Raw genomic sequence first — 27,277 nt, 5'->3', positions numbered from 1 at the left:
CTTGGACTTCAGCTAATAGGGTTTTGGATTAAGAATCATATTGCCTACAGATTTACTTTAATATTCTAGGAATTTACTAAAGGATTATTAAAATGATATGATGTAAATACGATAAAAGAAAACATAAATAAATGGAAAGACAACCTGTGCTCATGGATTGAAAGACTTAACATGGTTAAAATGTCCATACTACCTAATATGATCTACAGATTCAGTGCAACACCTGCCAAAATCCCAGTGATGTCTTTTGCAGAGATAGAGAAGAGCATACTAAATTCATAGGGAATCTCAAGGGACCCCAAATAGTCAAAGCACTCTTGAAAGAGAATAACAAAGTTGAAGGTCTCATATTTGCTGATTTCAAAACCTAAGACCCAACTATAATAATAAATATTTGTACTGGCATAAAGATAGATATGTAGACCAATGGAACAGAATAGAGTCCAGAAGTAAACTTTAACACATATGGCCAAATGATTTTCAACGAAGGTACCAAGACTACAATGGGAAAGGAAGATCTCTTCAATAAATGGTGCTGAGAAAATTGGATATCTATATGCAGAAAACTGAAATTGGATCCTTATGATATATACATACATACATACATACATACATACATACACACACACACACACACACACACACACACACACACGTATTAATGACCTAAACATAAAACCTACAATTCTAAAAATCCTAGAAGAAAATATAGGGGAAATGTTCAGGACTTTGGATTTGGCAGTGATTTCTTGAAATGACACCAAAGCCAAGGAAACAGACAATAGACAAATGGGACTGCATCAACTTACAATTTCTGTGCATCAAAGGAAATATCAAGAGAGTGAAAAGGAAATCTATGGAGTGAGAGAAAATATTTGCAAATTATATATTTCATAAGAGTTAGTATGCAGAATATATGGAGAACTTCCACAACTCAATAACAACAATAAAAATATCCATATTAAAAAATGGGCAAAGGACTTGAATAGATACTTCTCCAAAGAAGGTATATAAATGGCCAAAGCATATGAAAAGATGCTTAACATAATCATAAGAGAAATAGAAATCAAAACCACTATGAGATATCATTTAAGTCCCTTAGGATGACCACAATCAAGAAGACAGAAAGAACAAATGTTGGAAAAGATGCATATTTTTAGAATCCTACACTCTTGGTGGGGATGAAAACTGGTGCAGCCATTATGGTAAATAGCATGAAGTTTTCTCAAAAAAAAAAAAGCAACCTAAAAGTAGAATTACCATATGATCTAGCAATGTTACTTCTGGGTATACAGCCAAAAGAATTTAAAGAAAGATCTTGAAGAGATATTTGCACACCTGTGTTCATTGTTGCATTATTCATAATAGCCTTAAGGTGGAAACAATCCAAATATCTATTGGCAGATGAATGTATAAAGAAAATGTAATATGCACAATATTCCTGTGTGTGGGGGTGTGTGTATGTAGATCATGATTTATACACCACACACATACATGAATATCATATAGCCTTTACAAAGTAGAAGAGTAAAAACTCCTGTCACATGTTACAACATAAATGAACCTTGAGGACAGTGTGCTCAGTCACAAAAGGCCAAATACCATATTATTCTGTTCATAAAGTGTATCTAAAGCCTCCCAAATCATAGACACAAAAAGCAGAAAAGTGGTTTCCAAGGGCTAGGGGAGACAAAGGGGTAATTAGTATTTAATGGGTGTACAATTTCAGTTTTGTTTGTTTATTTTTTTGTTTTTTAGATAGCACCATGGGGGGGGCGGGGCATAGAGCCAGGGAGACAGAGGATCAGAAGCAGACTCTGGCCTGCTGCGTGCTGAGAGCAGTGAGCCTGATGTGGGGCTCAAACTCACCAACCGTGAGATAATGACCTGAGCTGAAGGTGGATGCTCAACCGGCTGAGCCACCCAGTCACCCCTGAATTTTACAGGATGAAAAAAGTTCTAGAGATCGGTTGGACAACAATGTGAAAATACTTGACTGATTCGTACACCTAAAAATTAAGACAGTAAATGTAATGTGTTTTTTTACCACAATAAAAAATAATGACGGGGCATGGCACGTAAGTACACAATAAACTTCGGCTATCATGTTTATGTTTAAAAACGGTATGTTCACTATTTTGAAAAACTAAGAAACCCAGAGTATCATCTTTGTGCAAGCAGCAGCCCAGAACATAGTTTCAGTAAACACATTGCCACACGTTCTTCACGCCCACTCTAGCAATGAGGAAGGCTCCAGTCACTGTACAACGTGACACCAAGATGTCTCACACTGACGTTAAAGTGTAGCCACAGGAGATTTTGGTTGGAAGCCCACAGTTTAACAGGAAAGCCGCCGTCTGTTGGTAAATGTGCCAATATCATAGGACCATAGTAATTGCAGATGAGTCTAGTTTGGGAGGTAAAATGCAATGAGCCTTTGCTAAGGAGAAAATGTGTTATTAAAACCAAATAAATGCTTCGTGCTGCAGGAGGCAAGTGGACAAGCCCATAGTCCCCAAGGTGTGTGTGTGTGTGTGTGTGTGTGTGTGTGTGTGTGTGTGTGCGCGCGCGCACACGTGTGTGTTTTTAAATCTAATAAGTGCTTTATCACTTTTCAGTTTCTCAGCCTGAGCCAGGCATGTTTGGGAGTTATTATGAGATTTGAAAGAATGCTGAGTTTTTTATCTTGTCAGGACTGCAAGTGCTTTATAAATGTCAGAGTTGGTGTGTGGGAATCTAGGACACTGCTTCTGTGTGTACCTTATGAGAGTCCGCTAATGAGGCCACAGGGGAGCCGCCCTCTGAGCGACTCCTGGAGCAGTCCTGACTTCGAAAACGCCTCTCTGAGTCCACTCAGTGAAAGAATTTCATGTTGTTGTTGTTGTTGTTGTAGTTGTTGTATTGCAAACAGTATCCAGGTTTAAATGACCTAATTCTAAACAGCACTCATTTACAAACTTCAAAACATTATTAATACTCTGAGCACCTCCTTGTTACAGGAAAGACATCACCTAGGGGTTTCCTTTCTAAGCCTTACTATTTAAACAGTCTCTTGGGGTGCCTGGGTGGCTCAGTCAGTTAAGCATCTGACTTTGGCTCTGGTCATGATCTCGGGATTTCTGAGTTCAAGCCCCATTTCTGGCTCTCTGTTCAGTGCAGAACCCTCTTTGGATCCTCTGTCTCCCTCTCTCTCTGCCCCTTCCCCATGCGTGTGTGCTCTCTCTTTCTCAAAAATGAACAAACATACATTTAAAAAAAAAACAGTCTCTTGATTGTGACCTTCCTCAGTGTTGAACTTGTCATACTGCGTTAATGTTTCTTTGATTCCTCAGAATTCAGTACTGTTTTCAGTTCAGTTACCAGCACATACTTACTAGGCTTACAATAAATACTTTCGCAGTGAATGAATGAAAGCCAAACTGGCTCACAGGTTTGAGTTTACCACTATGATTCTTGCTTATATAGCCTCTGAGTTGTGAATGATTCTGATCTTTATTATGGCTCTTGAGTTAATTGAAAGAGGTGTGAGGCTAATGATATAGTCTTGCAGTTGTAATTTGTTTTTAGCACCGAGATTCCTTGACCCTCAGTGATGAAACTAAGGCCTTAGAGAAACATTCATATTGGAAAAGCCCTTCAAAGTCTCTGCTAAAGCATTCCATTTAGAGAAGAGGTCTGTGGTTCAAAATAATGTTATATCTCCAAGATTTTGAAGACACAGATTCACTGTCTATATCATGTAAGGTCACCCAGGGGTGTCAGGATCAAGATAGAAAGTGGAGTACTAGATATATTCATGGATAATATAATGAAATAGAGGTTCTTTTGTTTATTTTTAATTAAAAGGACTGCAGTTTAGGAGTGGCTTTAATGCATTTGGTCAAGGGTAAGGATGTGCTCTGCTAGGTTTTTTTCTTTATGTCTTGTGCTTAGTAGTGTGTTCTATTAAATAGTGGTTGAAAATGTTTTAATTGTTGTCTTCTATAGAAAGTAGATTCTATGGTCAAGCAAGTTTGAGAAATAATACATTTAACGAAGTGAGATTTTTCAAAGCTTTCATACACTTATAATGCTTCAGGACTTTCCAGAAGGTTATAAAATGATACATCACATCCCAAATAATCTGATCATAAAAATCTTTTTTTTATGGGAATTTTCCAAAACAGTGTGCTTTGGAGGCCACCTGGGGAAACCATACTCTAATTTTGCATATAAATGCCCATGTAATTTTATCTACGTATAGTTTCTATATTTTCTGTGGCATTTCCACTTCCATTTGTTTGCTCACATTATGTCAACATTCTCCTTTAAAAAAATCTATTTGGAGATCAAGCCTAGATTTTAGGTACTTAGAATTTAATTTTTTCTAAATCACTAAGTTAGTTAGGACCACATTGTAATCATATTCCCCTATTGACCCTATAAGTAAAGAAGTACAAAGGAGTAATTCTTGTGAAGTTTGATATTTGACATGGATAAACAGGGTAGCATCAAGAGGACAGGTTTGGACAAATTTCCATGTTTGTGAGACTATACACTTAGAAATTCATGAAAGTGTAAAGATGTTTAATGGTTCTATATTCCAGCCATGTATTCACTCACTCACATATATGGTCATCCCATGTTTATTGAACATACGCTACAACACAGTATGCTTTACACTAGAAAAGTGAAGGTGGAAATTATGTAATCTCTGTTGCCATTTTATTTCTAAACTCCCTCAAAATAATACAGTATTCAGGAAGACTTCCAGTTAGGAGTAAGATTTTCAGTTCTTTGGTGCAAATGTCTCCATTTATCCAGTAGGATACCAAAAACCCAAGTAATGAAATAACTTGTCCAATATCACAGTTAACTAATGGAAGTATACACTATAGGACCTAGGTATTTGGAATTGAGCCCCGTGCTCCATTTAGTACTGTGACATAACATAAACATGAAGGGGTAATTTTTTTTTTAATGTAATGATTACATTTGTATGACTGGAAATAGAAACTTGTCAAAGTGGGAAAAAATACTGAGAAAGATCCCAAGATAAGAATATCATGTGTTATTTTGAAGACTAAGTCCCCATTGAGCTTACATTCTTGGGGCTTCCACATTGCTTACAACTATAGACTTAATCTCAAAACTAAAGTGTTGGCTAATGGAGAGTTGACTTAATTTCATAGCTACAGTGATGGCTATTGGAGATACCCATAAAAGCAGAAAGTGTGGTTTGTGGGAAGTTGTCATCTCCTTGTGTCTTTTAATTCTGATGTTCTGATCCTAATTTATTGGGTCATGGATAGTGAGGTGGCTTTTCTTCCTAAACAACTGTGATTAAGCCTGAATCTTCAGAAGTTAAACCCGCTTAAAAGTGAGAGGTTTAACCTTTCTCTAACAGGGCTGACCAGCGGATATCTTTGTGTCATATAATAAGAATAGAAATTCCATTCCAAAAATATGGTTATGATGCTGACTTTATATCACAAGTGAATCATGTATTAGTCAGAATCACCTCTTAATGGCTTATAATGTTTTCAGTAATATGCTAAGCATGGTAGATGATGTAATATGTACATAAGGTACATAGTATTGAAATACTCTTATTGAAAGAGGTTCCACTTTAATGAAGGAGGTAACACACACTCACTATAGGAGATGAACTAGAGTGGCTCCTGGATTGATGCCACATAATGATATGCCAAGAAGATGGTGTAGACAGTGGATCAAGTTTAATTCCCTACATTGTTAAAACCTCCTTTGCGTGTGTCAGCATACGTAACCTTCACAAGTTGTATTACTTCCCTGAGCCTTAGTTTCTTTGAGAAAAAGGAACAGCAGTCACTACTTCATGGAATTACTGTCAAGAATAAATGCAAGTATACAGATTATCATAAATGACATGTTGGATACTTGTTGAAAGAGACAACTTTGAATTGTCTTTTCCTTTATCTGTAAAGCAATGTACATTTGGAAAGGTATCATCTCAATTAAATAGCAAGATACAGTTTAAGTAACCAGTCAAAAAAATCAGTGGATGAGTTTGATAATGAGAGTGTAAATTTGTGTCAGATGTGTTCTTTAGCAATGAGTGATCTAGAAATAGAGATTTCCAGAACTGTGATCTCCAAAGACCACGAAAATTCCTAGAATACACAGGAAGGCTGAATCTTGAGTTATTCATTGGGTACGTGTAATTTTTACCTAAGTTACATTCATAGTGCTCAATAGATTTTTGCTGCTATAAATTGCCCTTCCTGCATCCACAGAAGGAGGTGAAGCAAAAGCTCATAATGCACACTCAGTATAGACTGTTAAGAACTGCCAGGCACGCATCGTCACCAGCCACCCGGGTTACTGCCTTTCTAAAGGCTTAGAATCTGAGAGATACTCCATGATCTTTCATTATATTCTTTTGAGGTTGGGCTAGTGAGAGGATTCTTTAGTGGGAAACAACAGGAACTAAAGAAGCAAAGAGTGGTACAAAGGCAACAAAATGAATATTTACAATGAGTAGATCAGGGTAATGAGCAGAATTTATGCTGAAGAATAGTAGAAGACAAGGTTTAAAGAGTCAGATGAAGCTAGATTGTTTAGGACTTTGTAAAATAATCACACAGGTTCCATTGCATAAAACGGTACTCTATTATAATGTCAGAAATGTATTGAGAGAGAAATGTCTATAAATTTTATTTTCCCCTGTGTTGGTGCTTCTGTGAGTTTCCTAATCAATGTACACCATGCCCTAGATTCTGTAGAGCAAACTGTATCTTCTGAGACCTTACCTTGAGAATACTTTCTATAAAGGGGCAGGAGAGTCACCTTTCTCCTAAATGAAATACAACAAATTCGTAACATTTTTGCAAAGCCAATACCTTGTTAACTTAAATAGATCCTAATCCCCTATGTATAGGTGAGGATGTAGCATGTGTCAGGAATAACAATGGGCTAGGAGGGAGTAGGATTCTAGTCCTAACTTCATTACAAATGAGCTGTGTGAACAGGAACAAGTATTTAATCATCTCTAGACCCTTGTTTGCTTATTTGTTCAAGGGAGATGTCCTGGCCTGCCCTATCTATTTTGCTGAGTCACTATGAGGCTTTTGTAGGGTAATGTGTGAATCTCCCCTGAAAACAGTAAGGAGTTACTTCTCTTCGTATATATGTCTGTATACATATAAATGTAATACCTTATAGAGAGTATAATTATAAGGTAACTTTGGAAAATGATCTCTGAGTATGGTTGAATGATTTTATGATGCTTGATCTCATGACTCAGAAACTGTTGAATGTACTATGTCACACAAAATTTAATGCCCACCACCAAAAATCTATCAGAATGCAATAACAAAACAATAGTCGTGACAACATTAAGTGCTCAGTGAGTGTTCACTATCTTTGAGATATTTGGTGATTTTTTTAGATCAATTATTTCTTCTATGTCAAATATTATACTTAGTTCTTCTGCATATGCACTTATTTTTCCTTAAGTAAACTTATTTCTTTAGATAAATTTCCGTATTTTAGAACAATTTTAGATTTCAGAAGAATTGAAAGATTCTACTATTCCACTATTCTAAAGATAGCAGAAAGGATACTCATATACCCCACAAGATAAGTTTCCCTTATCTTGTACATATTTTTAAAATGTAATTCTAAGAACAAACCCACCAGATTGGTATTGTGATTTTGTTATTGATACTAAGTTTTAGATTTCTTTGCAGTGTCTTTGTCTTTAGAATGTTTCTCACCAAGAAAGTTACGTGGATTAACTACTTTTTATATATAGTTATGTCATCAATTTGATATGGAGTTAAGTTTCTTTGCTCTTTGTCTTTATATTAGGTATGACTTTTAAACCTTTTTAAGGTAGTTTTTTTGAAAGTGTAAAATGCTTCTAGGTTTAGAATTAAAACTAAAAGTTGTGCTTGGGCAAATCTTATTCTCATCTTTATTTTTTCTACTTTGTTCTGACATTCCCATAAGTAGATTTTATTATGTTCTCATTTATCCATATTGTGTACATTCAAATGCATGCTACAAATATATACACATACTTATGTGTCTACATACACTTGAATAAGTGCATTTATGTACATTCATATGTATACATACGCTTACATTTACCCTTTTTTACTCAAAAAGTAAATACAATAGTCATTCATACCTTGATATTTTTACTTACCAGCCTATTTTAGAAATCACTCCATATTCGTTCATAAAGATTTTCTCATTTCTGTTGTACATCTAATACTCTGTAGTATGAAGTTATTATAGTGTATTTAACCAGTCTTCTGTGATTAGACATTTTAGTTTTTCCCAATATTCTGTTGTCACAATTAATGCTACAATGAATATGCCACAAGGTTTTGTGCATATGTTTAATTCTTGTGGAAATACATTTTTAGGTAAACTCCTAGATTGCTGGGTCAGAAGATGAATGCATATAGAGTTTTGCTAGATATGTAGAATTATTCTTCATTAAGGTTGAATCATTACGCCCTCCAACTAACAGTATATGAGCTTACTGGTTTCTCTACAGACTCAGCAACAACATAATTTTTGGTTAGGCCGTTATATGTGGACGGTCTTATAGGTATGAAATATTAAAAATACTTTTTAAATGTTTGTTTTTGAGAGAGTGTTTCTGAGAGGGGCAGAGAGTGGGGGACAGAGGATCTGAAGCAGGCTCTGCTCTGACAGGCTAACAGCAGCGAGCCTGATGTGGGGCTCACACTCACAAACCACGAGATCATGAGCTGAGCCAAAGTCGGACACTCAACTGACAGAACCACCCAGGTGCCCCTAAAAAATATTTTTTAATTAGTATATGATGAGTATGGTTAAATGGTTTTATGTGGCATTTTAGAAATTAAATTTTTGCCAAGTCTTCTGCATTTAACCTGAAAGTGTAATAGATCTTGTGTACTATAGCTTTGAGAAAAGATAATTTTGTTCATATGAAGGAAGACTTTTTCTTTGTGTCACTCTTTCTTAGAGCATTTGTGTAGTACATATGATATAGACACATGTCCAAAGGGAAAAAGTTGGTTTTTACATAAAAATGCATCATATTATTCAAAGGTGACTCACTAGGCCCTTGAAAAGATTGAGTTTTTTTTTTTCTTCAAATGCACTTAGTCACATGTTTATAGGCATTATTATCAGGAAAACGGAATGATAAGACCTAAATTGAAATGTTTATTGTATCAAAAAGATTTTAATAAAACATACTTTTATTGGTGAACATGACCCTTGGAGCTTGCCAACTGTGTTTTTTTTTTTTTTTTTTTGAAATGTGTTTAGAAAGAATGATTTAGGGGACGCCTGGGTGGCTCAGTAGGTTGAGCATCTGACTTCGGCTCAGGTCATGATCTCACGGTTTGTGAGTTTGAGCCCTGCATCGGGCTCTGCGCTGGTGGCTCAGAGCCTGGAGCCTGCTTCAGATTCTGTGTCTCCCTCTCTCTGCCTCTCCCCTGCTCATGCTGTCTCTCTATCTCTCTCAAGGATTGAATAAACATTATTTTTTTTTTTAAAGAAAGAATGATTTAGATCAGAGTAGTCTCTTCTTGCAAATGTCTTTTGGACATTTTAGTTTCCGCCATTTTGAAAAAGGCAAAAATCAGCTGACTAAGTATGACACCTTCTACTCTTCATCAGAGATCATTGTACTTATGCTCTGATGGCTTTAAGATGCTTGTGACTCCGTCAATATATTTTTTTTTAAAGCCACAAATTCTAAAAGGAAAACATTCAGAAAAGAAAAGTGGCAAGGAAGAGGCATGACTTTTGGTTGGTCCTAGCACTGTTCTTTGTAACTTAAAGCAAGTCATTTTATATTTCTGGATCTTAATATTTCCCACTTCTAAAATATAAACAGTTTGGATTAGCTGATCTTTAATGCTGTTTATAGATTTAAAATATATTCCTTTTTATTAATTTATTTTTACTTTTTAGATAACACAATTTGGGGAGAGGGGCAGAGGGAGGGAGGGAGGGAGGGAGGGAGAGAGAGAGAGAGAGAGAGAGAGAGAGAGAGAGAGAATTCTAAGTAGGTTCCATGCTCAGCACAGAGCCCAATGCTGGGCTTGAGCCCATGACTCCCTACAATCATGACCTGAGCCAAAATCCACAGTTAGATGCTCAACCAACTGAGCCACCCAGGTGCCCCTAAAATGCTTTCTTGATTCTAATTACGCTATCAGTTTTTACCTTCTACATTTAAGCTTTGGCACTTGTGTAGGGAATATCTAAATCTACATCAAAATTAGATTATTGCTGAGCTTTCCAAATCTTTTCCCAAATTATTTCAATATAAATTGCATATAGTCTCTTGATTATAATGTACCATAGGTGTTTTAAAACTGTGGAATAAAGAGGCTACCATTTCCTAAAATTATAGGTAGAAACCAGAGGTAGAGGGGAAATTTTTGTTTATTGATCCATCTGCATTTGTTGCACTTGTCACTCTAGCAACTGGTCATTTTGACAGTTGTCTTCTGTCATTGAGAAAAATAAAAAAGGTAAGAAAAGTGGTCACTGTATTTCTTTTCTATCATTTTATTCATTAAAGGATTTTTGAGACCCTCCATAAAAACATGATTTTAGATAATAAAAAGTTAGCTATAAAACTCAACATTATTAATAAGCATGGAATTCAACTTGAGAGAGATAAAATACATGAGAAGAGTTGTGAGCATAAATTATAAAAATGCCGTTTATAACTTATTGTATAAAGGAATACGTAGAATAGGTGGAATTAGGGCCTCCTGGGTGGCTCAGTTGGTTAAGTGTCTGACTTCAGCTCAGGTCATGTTCTCGTGGCTTGTGGGTTCCATCCCTGCATTGGGCTCTGTGCTGACAGCTCAGAGCCTGGACCCTGCTTTGGATTCTGTGTCTCCCTCTCTCTCTGCCCCTCGCCCACTCGTGCTCTGTCTCTCCCTCTAAAAAGTAAATAAAACATTAAAAAAAAAAAAGAGGTGGAATTAATCCAAGAAGACTTCTTACATGAGAACACCTTTAATACAAGACTTGTTATGCAGAACTTGAAGTGAGTCTGTCTGCTTCTCACTACAAACTAAAGCTCCATTTTTTTCTCTGCTCGAGAGTTTGGTTATACAGTGATCCAGTAGAAAGCAAATGCAATCAACTTTACATCTATTCTGGATTTTAGATATTATATATTGATAAATAATCAATATAAAGTCATTTGTATCAAATGAGTCTGAAACTCTCCTGATTCCCTGTAGCTCTTCTGCCTTTTGGAGTTGACTCACATAGCCTTCATTTTAAGTAGTTCTTAGTTATGATTAGAAGCACTTATATTTCAGCACATTGGAGAGCTACCAGTGGATGTGGGTTGTGTAGTTTAACCCATTAGCTATTCAAAGGATTTGGGACAATTTGGCTTCAATGAAAATATTGACTGGACTTCTTGAAGGACAGTTTCTTGTGACTCTCCACACCTAACAACTGTAGATGTGCCTTAAAATGTTTAACAATTTCTCTACTGATAAATACCATTTCATTGTTGCTGCTCTTAGAATTATATCTCCACTAGTCATGTTTTGTGTGTGTGTGTGTATGTATGTATATATATATATATATATATATATATATATATATATATATACACACATATTCTTCTGTCATGTTGCTTTTACTTCTGTAAAGTTAAACTCTTAAATTTGAAATACTAGATTAGTTTGTTATGGAAGTATCTCTATAAAGCCAAGGCAATACTTATTTTATTCCCAGCTGTCTCTTACGCCATCACCCATAAGGTGCTACATTATACCTAGCACTTTCAAAATGAAGTATGAGCTTTTTCAAGAGTAGAGACATGCATTTGATGCAGTTTTGTAACTTGTATTCTGTCATGATAGTCTCAGGCTCTTAAACACATTTGTCATAGGGACAAGGTAAATATATTTGGAGAAATTCCGGAAAAAAGAATACTTTAATGATGTGAGTTCTGGAGAAAAAAATTAAAGCAAGTATAATCAAAGGAATGTAATATTTTAATATTAAGACCACAAGAGTATTAACATGATTGAAAACAGAATGCATGGTGTTTTAAACAATAGCATCTCTGAAAATGGCATGGCATTATAAATATACTTATGTAAAGTGTATTGATGTCAGGCTTAATTTATGCAGTCATGAAGAAAAATTTAATTTGATTTTTAATAGTATAGTGAAATATTTTGGTTTTAAAGATTACCTAAAAATAAAATCCTAATCTTCTAAAAGAGTATAATATTACCACACATTCACAGACCAGCAAGAAGAAATACTAGCCATGAGTTTTCTAAGCTAACCATTAACTCTTTTTTCCCCCCCTTGGCTTTTCTTCTTCCATAGAATCTCTAATACAAGGAATAGGTGTGGGGCAGCCTTAAAATGGATTTTAAATCCCCTTAACTTTAAATATTATTATTTTTGTACAAAAAATTAGTTCTGGCTTATCTTTCTTTGCATAGGTAATAGCTAAGAAAGGTTTAACCTACAGTTGCTTGACCTTCTGAACTGTGCCAAATTTAACTCCCCCAATTTTTTTTTCAGTGAACTAGAACATAAATAAATTTAAAAGTGAAGATGTTAATCTTTTGACCGATACATACCAAGTAACAGAGAAAATAACAGCTAATAATGTAAAATAAAAATAAGTATGTATCACCATGGCTTTGGGGGGATTTTTTTTTACTGTTTCTTCATCTTTTTATTTGCTCTATTCGTCATCAAAATAATGGCAAAAATATTACAGTGATTAGCCTAATGAAGGAAAGAAGCTATTAATAGAATTTTTAACATTAATAACAGTGTTATATTTACTCAAATGTAATATTGTCATTCAAACAACATGAAAGATATTACATACACCACTGTCTGAAGAAGAAAAAGAAAAAAAAAAAGAGACAAGAGGAGTCAGATTTACTTTAAGGCTGGAACAGAAAGAAAATTGCCATACGTTTGCTAGCACCTGACTCTTGTAAGCTGGCAACAGTTTAATAGAACTTAACCTCATCAGATTTTCAGCCTGCGATGTAATAATGTTATGGCCAACATTTTCTATTTGGCAAAACTTAGGTTATCCAACTACAATTTACTAAATTGGCATTTTGCTGAAATGGCTATTGTTGCCTGAACACTTTTCTAAAGTCTTGGCGAAGTTGACCCGAGTCTTGTGTGAAAAGGCCAGAGTCATGAGTTGGGTCTTTCTTCCTTAATCACTGTTTGCAGAACTATGACAGTTTTTATTTTGTAGTTTTAAAAACTCTACCAGTGGGTGAAAGAATAGCTTATTCCCTATTCTTTCTGTGTGTACATTCATTCTGCTAATATAAATAATTGTATTAGTATATTTCTATGGTTTTCATGCTTATGCCTATTAGACCATAAATTTCATTAAAGAAAAGAACTATGTCCTATTTTTTACCAGTTTCATTGAGATATGATTAACCTATAACATTGTGTAAGTTTATAATGTATACACATGTTGATTTAATACACCTATATTTTGAAAAGATAACCATCATAGCATTAGCTAACACCTCAGTCACTTCAAATAATTACCATTTCTTATTGGTTATGAGAAAATTTAAGATGATTTTCTTAGGAACTTTCAAGTATGTAACACAGTATTATTAACTATAACCACTATGCTGTATATTAGATCCCCGGATCTTATCTTTCTTATAACTGGAAGCTTGTAATCTTTGACCAACATCTCCCCATTTCCCCTACCTCTGTGTGTCTGGTAACCACTGTTCTACTCTCTGACTTCAGCTTTTTCAGATTCTATGTATAAGTGATAGGATGCAGTATTTTTCTTTCTCTGACTTATTTCACTTAGCACAGTGTCCTTAAGTTCCATCCGTGTTGTCACAGATGCAATGTTGTCTTTATATTTAAACTAGTCACATTTCCATCTTCATTCCACAGGACCTCGCAGAGTGTTTTCTAAGTAGTATATTCACCCATGTCCACTCACTGATATACTTATTCACTGTCTTGTCTTGCCATTATCCTAAAATAGAGGCTTGGAAAAGAAATGAGATAGCCACAAGGAAGAAATGTACTTTAATCATATAAATGTTTCTGAGTAGAGTCTCTTTCCCTCTTTCGCTCTTTTTATCTCTCTCTTTATCTGCCTCTCTCCTTACCTCCTTTTCTCTTTTTTTCTTGCTGTCTCTTTTCTCTCTTTTTAAATACTATCTAGTTGAGATTTCCAAAGCTGTAGGTCAAGAGACCTGTGTCTTCCTTTGTGACCAGGTGAAATGTATTGGATCTTTACTTTAATTTCTTCATCTTTTGAAGGCACTCACATCTATTCACCTCTTCCATATATAGGAACGTACATAGTAAGGATAAAATTAGATAAGAGTTGTGAAAGTACTGTAAAAATATTTAAAAAGTTAATTTGGTAAAATTAAAAAGCTAAACACACTGATAATATACATAGACAAGTGAACACATACATAAATGTATGTGTATGGGTGCATATATATGCAAATTTCTTCAATTGAGAGAGAATTTCCATTCTGGTAGTTGGACTACAAGTTAAACTGAGTTAATGTATCATAAAAGCATTCATGTCTTATTTTTTTGCATAATCCCCACACATTAAAAAAAACCACAACACTTCACACATGCTTTAGGATCACCACGTCTGTTAAAATGAGACCTTGTGATTTGAATAGCTAATCAAATCATTGAGAAGCAGCTGTAACTCTGTAATACTTTATTGAGGTCAAACTAAAAATAGAAGCCAGAGCCTTATTTATGTTGCTATCTCTTAGTGATCGAGCTACAAATACCATTCCTGCCATCTAGACCTTAGTTGATATAATGACAACTAAGGCCAGCCATAAGACTTAGTAATGGTGGAAATAATTGATTATTTTGTCTGCTTCTGTAGTTTTCAAAGTTTTAACCCTATATATGAGAACTATTTTAGATCCAAACATGCAGAGGTACAATTCACAAAATGCCAAGTCAATTAATGTGCGTTTTGCTATGGTAGCAACGCTGCCAGTTTATTTCATTTTTATCTATTTTTTTAATTTCATTTTTATTTTTTTTTATGAAATTTATTATCAGATTGGTTTCCATACAACACCCAGTTCTCATCCCAAAAGGTGCCCTCCTCAATACCCATCACCCCCCCTCTCCTCCCTCCCACCCCCCATCAACCCTCAGTTTGTTCTCAGTTTTTAAGAGTCTCTTATGGTTTGGCTGTCTCCCACTCTAACCTTTTTTTTTTTCTTCCCCTCCCCCATGGTCTTCTGTTAAATTTCTCAGGATCCACATAAGAGTGAAAACATATGGTATCTGTCTTTCTCTCTATGACTTATTTCACTTAGCATAACACTCTCCGGTTTTGTAGCAACGTGGATGGAACTGGAGAGTGTAATGCTGCCATTTTAGCACACGATCTTTGTCTTTAAATTCCCAGGGGTAGGATTACCATGTTTGAAATCTTAGACTGCTTTATTCTTCTACAGATTTTCAATGAATTCTGGAGACAAAAATATAGGACAAAATAAATATTCACATATTTCTGCCTTCAGTTAAAGTCTGGTATCATTTTTATAAGTATTTGAGAATTCACACATACTGGAGCTATCATGGTAATTCAAGGTTTGGAGAAGAAGGAACATTTCTGGTTTTGTTATTTGCTTTGCAAAGCTCGGCCTTTATGAATACATATTTTTGGAGTTTTGCCACAGAATCTGTACCTTAGGTTTCCGATTCATACCCTAGAGTATTAGCTAGATAAGGGAGTTTGTTCCATTTTGATATTGTGCATGTTTGCATGTGCTTTAATCTTAACATGTCCTGATGTTATTTAATTTACTCGTGTGTCCAATAGAGTCTATCAAGTAGACCAGCTTTTTGTGATTTTTATCACTACAGATCAAAAACTTCAGATACAGGCATGAAGTATCTATTTAAAATAATCAGAAAATAGAATTGTTTCTTAAATTGTTAGTACGTGATAGTATGAATGGTAGACTGGGTATCTAACTGTAGTAATCTCAATAATAATAGGAATTTTATTATGTTTATTAGACTCATTTATTTTTGGAGATTTATCAGCTTATAGGGAAGTACATCCCAAGAGACGATGGTAAAACAAAACCATTAAGAAAATATCAACGCTTTCTTCAAAGTTTTTGTTTGTTTTAAGCAAATTACATACAGGATCTACTAATCTTAATAACAAAATTTGTGAATTAAATGGTGTTATTCCCAGATGAAAACAAGTTTCATAGAGATTAAATATCTTGCCCAAGGACCTGCAACTCATGTAGGACAGGGCTGGTACTGAGAGCTCGATCAGACTGATTTTCAGCCTCATTATTTTAACTCCTCTCATTTTCTCAACAAGAATGGTTGGAACAATTGGCATCTTAGAGAACTGAAGACTTTGAAATGTGTATGAAATGGAATTGTTGTAGGATCTATGATGATGAAATGGTTGAGCTCATTTTTCATGGCCCCATATGGCCTAGTTAGAACCAATGAGTAGATGTAAGCATAAAAGTTTCAGTTCTGATACTTTCATTTAAGAAAATGACGAGGCTTCTTCCAGGACGAATGAACTCACTGTCATTGGAAACAACTGTTCTCAGACTGCAGACAAAAGTCAAGTAGAAAAGGTTCTCATGGGAACAAAGGTATTGTGCTAGACGATTTCTAAAGTTCTATCCACTGCTAAGATTCCACATTTTAAGTATTTGCAAGTGTTTATGGGTTGAGACAAAGAGGAAATTTTAACAATTTCTACTTTTTGAGATTCCTACATATAGAGAATTCACCTTATGCTAGTTGCTCTGTTGAATTTGTTAATATTTTCTTTTGAAGGAAGGGAGAGGCAAGTTTTAACAAGTTCTTATACTCAACATCATCTATTGGTTTTTATTCTGTAGGAGGTGAGGTACATTTGATTTTTTTGGTAATAAATAATTTCAGGTAGAAGTTGGTACTTTAAAGAACCCTCGAGAGAAGTAAAATGGTTAGCTTTTGAAATGGGATTCATTCTGGACTTGTTTTTCTGAAATTTTTACAAATCTCACATCTTCTTAGGGAGCATAAAAATGGACTGCTCTCCTTTGAATGCTCATTGAAGTTTCAAAGCAAATAACGTAATTATTTTTAAAAACATGCTAGAGCAGGAAGAAGATAGTTATTTGACTTTTATTTTTTTAAGACCTCAAGTATTTATTTTTTAAATATTTCTTCATTTAAATTCAAATTAGTTAACATAGAGTGTAGTATTGGTTTCAGGAGTAGAACCTAGTGATTCAAGACTTAGGTAAAATACCCAGTGCTCATCCCAACAAGTGCCCTCCTTAATGCCCATCACCCATTTAGACTGTCCCTCCACCCAACACCCCTCCAGTTTGTTCCTGTATTTAAGAGTATCTTATGGTTTGCCTCCCTCTCTCTTTTCATATTATTTTTCCTTCCTTTCTACTTTGTTCATCTGTTTTGTTTCTTACATTCTACAAATGAGTGAAATCACGTGATATTTGTCTTGCTCTGACTTGTTTCACTTAGCATAATACACTCTAGTTCTATCCACGTTGTTGCAAATGGCAAGATTTAATTCTTTTTGATTGCTGAATGATATTCCAGTGTGTGTGTGTGTGTGTGTGTGTGTGTGTGTGTGTGTGTGTATGCACACACATCTCTATCCATTCATCAGTCACTGGACAGTTATTTGACTTTTAAAGAGACAGAAGTAGCAAAAACTATACATTATTTGATTGCTTTGAAAATTGTTGGGTGCATCTGCTTAAAATATTTTTTTCTACTTAGTGTGAAAAATAAAGCACCATTTAGGTAACCTTTCTTGTCAATCATGTTTTACTTGTATTTTTAGTGGACTTATTCCGTCTTGAAGATTCTGTTAGGCCTCCCTGGTCAACCTTCACCAGCAACCTCCAATCTTCCCATGTACTATTATAAAGATGTATTGCTGTCAATGTAAATAATAAACTAATTATTATAGCTATGAAATTAATCACTTCTCAGCCTTTTGGCTAAGATCACGTGTAGTATCTGTTCTTATCAGTTTAAAACTATGAACTTCGTCCTTGTATTTATTTGGAAGAATGTAAAGAGGGAGTAAGTGGTAGGCAATGGGCAGTTTCTTCTTACTTTGAATGTATAAGTTTTATCAGATGAGGCAGGAAGAGTTGATAAAGTTTATGGGAAGTAACTAATTTTGACTCTTTGGACTGAAAGTAATAGCATTCACAATATAGGATTGTGAAAACTCAGGGCCATTTGGATAGATAGCCTCTGAAGAAGTTGAATTTTCTTAGGTGATCAGTGGAGATTGTTGCATGGGTGCTGAGAAGGATGGGACTATGTAGAACTAGTTCTATGAGAGATCGATAGTATTGTATAAGCAAACAGAGTTACCCTGGTGTTGGTTTAATATAGGAGAACAATACCCAGAATTCCAAAATGAGACTGTTGGGGGAAGTGAGTACGTGGTTTTTGTTTGCTCATGGTTTGAATTGAAAGCTTATAGTGCAGGATTTCAGAAATTGGACAAGACTTTGGACCTGTTGATTTTCTAAAGAAATAGTTGATGCAGTGAAGTAGAATCCTGGAAAATAAGTTGGATTTAGTTTGTGCAGACAATGGCTGGAATGCTGTGTTTCCAAGAATGGAGAGCATGGGGCTGACATTAGTGATGCCATGGAAGAGTGAACAGCAGGATGTGGTGACAGATTGAATGCAGAGGGGGAACCTAAATGACATGACTGGCTTGTGGCTAACGTGACAACAAAGCAGCAGGATGTAGATTGTGTGACAGTTGCTTTCTGTCCAAGGACAGCCACAAATGGAACAGTAATCACAACAGGGCATGTCTTTTTAGATAAATCAACATATGTGATAAGGTATGCATCCAATGAAGGGAAAATTAAAATTGGTGCATAAATTAATGAATCCAATTATGATCCATATCTTCTTTCAATTCTGGGTTTTTATAACAAATGTCAACATAGAGAAGTTATGAATTTGTGTTAACATGATAACAGTTCTCTTTTGTTGATTGCTCAACAGCACTGTGCTGTTTCATCTGCATTGGTTTGTTTAGTCTATATATGTACAGTTTTCACCCCCAGTGTATAGATGGCAACACTGAGGTTTAGGAAGGTTAGAGATATGTGTCCAACATTACACAGCCAGTAAATGGTAGGGCCAAGGTTCAATTTTCATCACTCAGACCCAGATCTGTTCTCTTAAAAATTTGGCATTCTATGTCACAATTAACTTTCTGATGGTGACCTACCCCGGAGACAAAACCATTATTCTTCAATTACCTTTTAAAGTGGACAAAACATGAAGAATAGTGTCCCAGACAAAAGAGGGAGGTATTTGAGCCTAAAAACAAGGATACAAACTATCAGAAGCACAGATAGGTTTTTAGTGTCCCAACATGACCTTATCATCATTATTAATAACAACTACATTCCAATGAGATTTATTTCCAAATTATATTTTAGTCCCAATTGGCTACATTTTCATTTTGTGAAATGGCAGTTTTATAAGAACCAGTAGGTCTTGTTTTAACTAGTCTAACTCAAATTAACCACAGAAATCACTTTGGGGAAAAGATTGTTATCAAGCAAAAACCAGACAAAACAAAAAAATCTGCACGACTTCACCTCTTGGTAGAAATCTCTTGAGTTATCATTTAAACCAGAAAATAAGAATATAAGGATAAGTTAAATTTTATGTTAGGCTCTTTCGCTTTTAGTGAGCAAGTCACTTAACCTCTTTGTTTTATCATTTCTGTGAAAGTATCTTAATCATTGACCACTTAATTGATAACTTCCCATGCAAGCCTTTTAAAGCCATTAGAAACCAATCCAGTGCTAACTAGATGTCAAAGGTGACAGTTTGCTTTTTTTTTTTTTTTTTTTTTTTTACCTTGGTGTTTCACAGTTCAGAGCTTGTTCAACTTTAGTGAAGTTCAACTTTAGTAAAATAACTCTCTCTTGACTGAAAATATTCCTCAGTGGTAAGCAATCTAGCTACCAATCTGCCTTAAATATTAATTACTTACCACACATAAAAATGTCACACTGTGAAGATTAATAGGGTATTTTCTAAACATATGAGATGACAGAAAAACTCTTATTAGCACAATCTGCCGAAAAGGCTATTACTTTTATTATCATTAGAATTACAATCATATATCCCAGTAAATACTAAAGAATGCACACTGCCCTTTGAAAATCTAAACTAGAATATACGGTGCCATGAAATGACATTTTGAGTCTCTCTTAATTTTGTCTTCGGGACCTCTTACTCAGCATTCTATGTGCTTGCTGCTATTGCTAGACCAGAAACCAACAGTTTGTTAAGAGAATGGATGCCAAATTTTCCTATAGTTTCAAAACTACAATTTGAGTTTTGATTTTTTCAGTGGTCTCATTTAAATTTCTACTGAAATAAAGAGATTGAGAATCAGTATTTACTATAACTGACAGAAGATAATTTTCAATTGAGACACAAAAACAGGGAGAAGAGCACAAATGATAAAAGAAAACTGGAAAGCCACGAGAGACTCTCTAATCTTTTTACTCAAAAGAGTTTGCCTCAGTCTTTTAATTGATTTTTATTTTTGATTATTTATATTTCAGGTAGTTAACATATGGTGCAACATTGGTTTCAGGAGTAGAATTCAGTGATTCATCACTTACATACAGCACCCAGTGCTCATCATAACAAGTGTTCTCCGTAATACCCATCGCCCATGTAACCCATCTGCCACCCACCTCCCTTCATCAACCCTTCATTTGTTCTCTATTGTTAAGAGTCTCTTGTGGTTTGTTTCCCTTTCTTCTCTTTTCCCTCTCCTTCCTATATGTTAACCTGTTTTGTTTCTTAAAGTCCACATGAGTGAAATCATATGATAGTTGTCTTTGTCTGATTGACTTATTTCACTAAGCAGAATACATCCTAGATCCATCTACGTCATTGCAAATGGCAAGATTTAATTTTTCTGATAGCTTAGTCATATTCTGTTGTTTATATATACCATATCTTCTTTATCCATTCATTAGTCTATGGACATTTGGGCTCTCTCCAAAGTTTGGCTATTGTTCATAATGCTGTACATTGGGGATCATGTACCCCTTTGAATCTGTATTTTTGTGTCCTTTGGGTAAATATCTAATAGTACAATTGCTGGATCATAGGGTAGTTCTCATTTTTAGTTTTTTGAGGAACCTCCATACTCCAGATTGGCTGCATGAGTTTACATTTCCACCCGCAGTGCAAGAGGGTTCCCCTTTCTCTGCATCTCGCCAACACCTGTTGTTTCTTGTGTTGTTAATTTTAGCCATTCTGACAGATGATATAAGAAAAGTAGAAAGCTAGGAGAGACTCTCTCATCTGTTTACTCAAGAGTTTGCCTAAGTTTTGCGGAAAAGTAACACTTACACCACCTGATTTACCCAGTTGAATGATTTCTACTTTGATAAGGAAAATAAATGGTAAGCTGTTAGGCATTTAGGACACTTATTTGAAATGATTTCAAATACAAGTACTGCAATCAGGGTATAAGCAGCAACATTCACTTGTTTTATCTCCAGTACTTTGCATAGTGATGGGCTTGTAGTATGTGCTTAGTAAATGTTTAGTGGTCAAATAAATAGTTGTGTAAGCCCAGCACAGTTACTTATTATCACCTGTATTATCAATACTCGTAATACTCATACAAGGTATTTGGATATATAAATATTTCTTAAAGTATAAATATCAGCTTATGCATGTACATTGCATAAAAGTAATCAGCTGTGTACAATCTGTCCTGAGAAAAACAGAAGTCAAGCTGAATTTGAAGTTTTAGTGGAAATGATTGAGGATAGACAAGGAAATAAGTAGCTTGGAAGAGGGGTTGTTTCAGTAGGAAAGATACAGGAAAAATTATAGAAAGGAAGGGTAATGAATTTGGTTTGGAACACAACGAGAAGAAGCCACCATGATATCTGAGAAGAAACTAGGTGGTTGCTGATGGTTAGACTTAGCAATAATTGATAGAACTGAGGCCACTTCCATGGAAATTCTCTTCCATACTTTGTTGAAAGGTGGTTCTGGGAACCCATTATTAATATCGAATACAAGGTAAAGTTGGGAAAGTTTATTGGACTAGAAGATTTACTAACCCAGGATTAGCTTCTCAGATTATCTTGATAATTTGGACTAAAAGTTAGAAACTAGATCCATGAGAAAAGGTACAAGAGCTGTAGATTCACAGAGTTGAGAAGAAGGTTAGTACCACGGTAACCCAAATTACTGGCTTAAGTTTGTTTGGTGAGAGCAGGACTTGTGTACCATTCAGACATGCCAATCAGGAGGAAGCAAGGATTGCTTTAGAACTTGACTGTTCTCCTATTCCTCATTCCAGGTCTCATAGATCACCATCAACCTCCTGTGTTGGGCTTCTGAGGTATCCCTGTCTTTTCTTGACAGCTTAAGGTATAGCTTCAGTAATGAACTTCAGAGGCACTATTAGTAGCTTTAGAAATGCCCCTCAGAGGCAATGCCAGTAGCCATTAGAGCATAAGATTGGGCAACAGAAAAAGTCAGTCCCCTAATCTTGGATAATAAGAAGAGTGAGTATTTCAAACAGTTCTACCAAGAAAAATGAAAACCAAGAGGAGAGCCAACATTAGTCTACATTTAAAGTTAGTAGAATGTACCCAGAAATTTTCTTTAAAACCTCCATAAGCCTCCGTTTAAAATCCTCAGCTTTTGCCACCATTAACTTAAGTATTCATGATTTTTTAAAATCACTAACAACAGATTAGAACTGTCTTAGATGAAACAACAATCCAATGAATGAAACCCGTTAGCATCTTAAATATCTCTGCTTAAGCACCTCAAATACCTATTTCTAAAAACGATTTCACCCTCAGTTTCAACTGTTGGACAGATGCCTAAAATTGAAGCAGAAACCCATCTCTATGTGTTTACCCATGGATTCTTGTTCTACTTCTTTCGAGGTCACTATTTAACAACCCATCTGATACTGGTGAGTCTTTCACATTCCATCTGAGGATTTAACATTAGTAACTCTGCTTCTCTGAGAAACGAATGGCAACAAACTGTTTCTTTAACTTATACAAGCTGTGTTGTGACTGACATATACAACATGTATCATTAGGTCTCTACATATTCCAAACCTGGGATGACTTGGCAGACTCTGAAAGCCTAATGTAATCATAGCTCCTTCTGAGTATATTAGCATGCCTATTAGTATCTCCTATAATAAATATGCCACGTTTTATTTTAGGCAGTTCTGGGACTTTGTATTGCCTTTATTCGCACTTCACTCCATGTATATTTATTGAGTAATATTGTCTGGGGCTCTTCCTGTACATTTCCCTAGATCCCCAGTGTTTTCTCTCCTATTAAAAGGACCATTTATCCCATCAGAAAAATATAAAGACAAAGATACAGGAATTGTCTCTTTACACAAAATAAAGGCCTTTTAACTCATCTCTGATGTATCATAGCTGGAGATGAAGAACTGGTATGGGATTGCCTGAAAGGACTTCTTTGATGCATTGTTTTCCCTCTTTGGAGGATCATAGGAATATCCTCCTGACAACAGGAAACCAAAGAAAGCTTGATCAATTACAATTTATTTTGCCTATCCTAATGGAAGCATGGAAAAATTTGTGGCCAAATATAAAAATAGCCCATAGGAAAAATGAATATAGGCTATATCCATTGTCTATGTAAAATGCTAAGATTTGCTCTCCAGATTTTATTCAGAGAAGGGCAATTATTTGTGCAATGCCTTTGTAATAAAGTATCATAAAACAGAGTAATAAATGTTACATTTGAAAGCTCCTATAACTTCGAGTAATTAAACAGCATAATGGGAATGCTCCAACCATAACTTGACTGTCAGTTATTCTGTGTATGAATTTCCACTTACTTCAGGTGCCACTGTTGATGAGCAAGGGTGTGTTCAAGAGACAAACATTAAAAAGCTATGGCATTTAGTACTAGTGAAGGGAAAAAGAAGGTTTAGAAAGTGTTTACAGGTGCTTCAGATAATTTATTCAACTTAAATCGAGTCAGAGAATTGATAGATGCAAGAAATTGAGAGGAATGGAAATTGGAAACAATAATTTTAGAGTGTCAACATTTATGTGCACCTAAAAGGAACATGTGGCTGTGTTTTGGTTCAGTCAGATAATAACACATTACCCTGATTCAAAGGAGTTTAGAAGTAGTTGCTTAAGTTTCCAAAGGCAAGTGTGTTTGTTCGACCAGAAATATTGGCAAAAAATTGTAAAACTGTTTTCCAAAGTGACTGTGCCATTTTGCATTCCTGACAGCAATGTGTGAGAGTTCCTATTGCCCCATATCCTTGCTAGCATTTGGTATTCTCGATGTTTTGGATTTTAGCCATTCTAATAAATGTTCCATGGCATCTCATTGCTGTTTCAGTTTGCAGTTCTCTAATGACATATGATGCTGAGTGTCTTTTCAAATGATTATTTACTATTTACACGTCTTCTTTAGTGAGCTGGATGTACATGTTTTTTGCCCAGTTTTTAATTGGTTGGTCCATTTTCCTTTTATACATATAGTACTATTATTTATATTACATATAAATATTATATTCATTTACTTTCCATATGAAATATGTCATATTGATACATGTATGTCTTATTATATATGATATAAATATTACATATATATACTTGCAAATTTTTGTATATGTAAACAAATTCATATATGTACTTCACATATAACATATTAGTTTTAGGTGTGTATGACATAGTGATTCAATATTTGTATATGTCATGAAATGATCACAGTAAGTCTACTTAACACATGCTACCTCACATAGTTAGAAAAATCTTTCTTGTGATGAGAACTTTCAACATCTACTATCTTAGCAACTTGAAAATATGTAATACAATATTAATATAATTGACTTGTCTGTTTTCTTTTTATTCCAAGATTTTTTTAAATGTTTATTTATTTTTTGAGAGAGAGAGAGAGAGACAGAGTGTGAGCAGGGGAGGAGTAGAGAGAGAGGGAGACACAGAATCTGAAGCAGGCTCTGGGCTGCAACTTGTCAGCACAGAGCCCAACATGGGGCTTGAACTCACAAACCATGAGATCATGACCTGAGCCAAAGTTGGATGCTTAACCGACGGAGCCACCCAGGTGCCCCGGCTCATCTGTTTTCTTGTTGAGTTTTAAGAGTTATTTGTATATGTGGGAGTCCACTATTTTATGAAGCAGGTGTTGTGCAAATATTTTCTCTGAGACTGTGGCTTGTCTTTTCATTCTCTTAACCCACATTTTTATAATAATTTTTAAATTTAAATTCTAAACCGGGAGCTTAAATTAATATCCTAGATTAAAGCAGAATCATAGATGGGAGGCATGAGCCCAACCCAGTAGTGTCCCACCCCACCTCCTCCATGGGGGTATCATTACAACTTTGCACTGTGCTACACAGCTTGAAAATAATAATAATACTGTTGTAACACTTAATGAGGACAATATTTGAAGAGAATTCATTTTGATAGCTAGAAGTACTTTCTGGAATTTTAAGCCTTGGCATAAGGAAGAACTTTTAAGTTGTCAGAATATTCCAAAAAGGGAATGGTACTTATGGATAGCAGATAGGTAAGCCAAATTTAGCAAATACAATTCAGGCCACTCAATTACATTAGAATTTCAAAGGTACAACATATATCTACATATATATTAGAATAGCTATGGCCCATGGAATATTTGGATCATCTTTATACAAAACCATAGTCATTAGTTATTTGAAATTCCAGCTTAACAGCCTCCTGTATTATTTGGCAATCCTAGCACTGGATACTTTTTAGTCCTAAGCATGTGCAGAGTCGAGTGTCCATTGAATAGAAATCTTGTTGAGTTCCAGGATTCAAAGGAGTGCTTTCAAGGATCTTCCAAGTGATTAGGACTACTTCTATTCTTACATCTACAACTTCTGTTGAAGAATCTGACCTAATATAAATTCTTTCAAAAAAACAGTCATAGTTTAAGTGTCCCTATCAATGAGCATCTTCATTTAATCTAAAAGACTGATATATTAATTTGTGTGGGGGGGGTAATTTTCAGTAATAATTTCTGATATTTGGTATTATCAAAAAAAAAAAAGATGACAAAACATGTGATTTAGGGGTAAGAAAACAGATTTAGGCATGAGAAAACTTTCCTCAGATCTGAAGTGTGATACATTTATAGAGTATCTCCAGCGTCAGTTACCAATTTTTGTACTAATACTTGATTTTGCTTTATAAAAACATCCTATCTGTGCTTTTGGTTCATGAGGTTAATATGAACATGGCACTCAGGTCTGGCTGCCACAATCACAGATTTGATTCTATTTGCTTCAGTGATTGGCTCATAGATGAGAATATGGTCAATCAGTGACCATTTGTAGACTCTTGCTAGATTACTTTAACTCCTACATCTCTGCTGGGTTTAGACCTGGGCAAATGTTATTGTAGCGCTTCTGGAAGCCACAGTGCTACCACGTGGGATCTGAGTATAGTGCCTTTTGGAGAGGAACAAAGCCAAGAGATGGACGAACCAGGTGGGGTTATCATAGTCTGGTCCCTTCGGTCACCACCTATACTTGATCTTTCTCTCACTTCCACGAGAGTTCTGATATAAGAACATGTAGGTATATTTTACCAGTAGATAACTCATATCTGATAATGGAGATTTATGGATCTGATTAGATTTTTCTATAATACCAGCAAGAACTGTTTATAAACCAAAGTCTCTACCTTGACAACACATAGCCTTTCCCCTCCCTAGCCCTCTCTGGTAGGTTTTACATAGAGAAAACGTTGAATGACATGGAGGAACTATCACTGGAAGTGACTGAAGCATACAGTTTGGAAAAAGAACATGGGGCCACTACTGCAAATCAAATTGGGATGACTGTGCATATGGCCTAGTTGACCTGGGCTTGATAATGTCACTTGGTGCACAGCTTTTATTCTCTGGCAGAAGATCAATCATGTTGTACCATGTAACTCTTGGATGACTTATATCAGATCAAAAAAAAAAAACACAACAAAAACAAAAATGAGCAAGCAAGAGAACATGGTTATCCATATCTTAAAATGTATTTGACTCTTTGGCTTGTTATCTCTATAAGCTACTTGCCGATAGGGAAGTAAGGAAATGGGACTAGAGAAATACAGCCATGTGTAAATATGTAATTGCTGAGCACAAATGT

General features: G+C 35.3%; 1 protein-coding gene and 1 pseudogene across 1 annotated transcript in view; both read left to right on the top strand.

Moving 5' to 3' along the window:
- Positions 1 to 27,277, top strand: part of SGCD (sarcoglycan delta) — a 569,013-nt gene that overhangs the window by 82,606 nt on the left and 459,130 nt on the right. The window lies entirely within an intron of this gene.
- Positions 18,016 to 18,147, top strand: LOC125147654 (uncharacterized; annotated as a pseudogene).

This window comes from Prionailurus viverrinus, chromosome A1 (assembly GCF_022837055.1).
Source record: "Prionailurus viverrinus isolate Anna chromosome A1, UM_Priviv_1.0, whole genome shotgun sequence".
Classification (NCBI taxonomy): Eukaryota; Metazoa; Chordata; class Mammalia; order Carnivora; family Felidae; genus Prionailurus; species Prionailurus viverrinus.
The sequence above is the reverse complement of the archived record's forward strand: the minus strand, read 5'-3'. Positions and strand labels throughout refer to the sequence as shown.